General features: G+C 33.2%; 1 protein-coding gene across 1 annotated transcript in view; it reads right to left on the minus strand.

The window, feature by feature from the left end:
- Positions 1–544: 544 nt before the first annotated feature.
- The window catches only part of LOC18021211 (histone H2A variant 1), a 5,541-nt gene continuing 5,260 nt past the window's right edge, over positions 545–825 (minus strand). The window contains exon 4 of the mRNA XM_024158033.1: positions 545–818. The gene's annotated coding sequence lies outside the window, so the exon portion shown is untranslated. The remainder of the gene's footprint in view (positions 819–825) is intronic.

Raw genomic sequence — 825 nt, forward strand, 5'->3', positions numbered from 1 at the left:
CTGAAATTTTTTACATATTTCTTACCACTTTTATTTTTCGTCATAATTGCGTAAATAATTGGTGAAAAATATTTCTACCAAATACATTCGTAGAAATTTTCGTAGGAATTTTCGTAAGAATATGGCATGTTTTCTTGTAGTGTATTACTTCTCTGAATTCCAATCTTGAATTTATTTTCCGGCAACAAGTTCATTTCTATTGAACTTAGATCGCTATCAGTCTCCTCTTTTTTGGATTCTTTGGTTTCTTCAAGTTCAAGCACACTAAGAAAGGAAATTAACATTATGACAAAGCCTTAACGCTTGTGAGTCAGCGAAAAGTGACTGAAGTCTTTTTGTTTTTAAATGAATGGATTGTGCTTATATCTACAATGAATATTTGGTGTATTCGAGCCTAGTTTATGTCTGGTGAGCGCAATTTGGAATCCATAAATCTAATAAATGTTGATTGATGTTACATTTCATGTTAAAATAAAATCTTTGAACAATGCATTCTTCGTATACAAGCTCTTATATATCAAGGGCACTCTGCATGGGACCAAATGATCTCCTCGGTCAATAAATCACTGAAAATGGTTTACTTGTCACTTGACAGAAGCAAATCACAAGAGCATGGAACTTCAATACAACCCAATTAACATTTCCTGATTTAACATTTGCTCAAACGAGAAGCCTAAGAGTTCAAATTAACTCATGTACACCTGAGGATGTCCAGGAGAGAGCAACATTTATCAAGGAACTAATAAGAAAAGGAAAAGCAGTCCGACACTAAACAAACACAAACATCATAAACAACTAACTATAGCAAATCACAGAACCTCAATG

This window comes from Eutrema salsugineum, unplaced genomic scaffold (assembly GCF_000478725.1).
Source record: "Eutrema salsugineum unplaced genomic scaffold, Eutsalg1_0 scaffold_16, whole genome shotgun sequence".
NCBI lineage: Eukaryota > Viridiplantae > Streptophyta > Magnoliopsida > Brassicales > Brassicaceae > Eutrema > Eutrema salsugineum.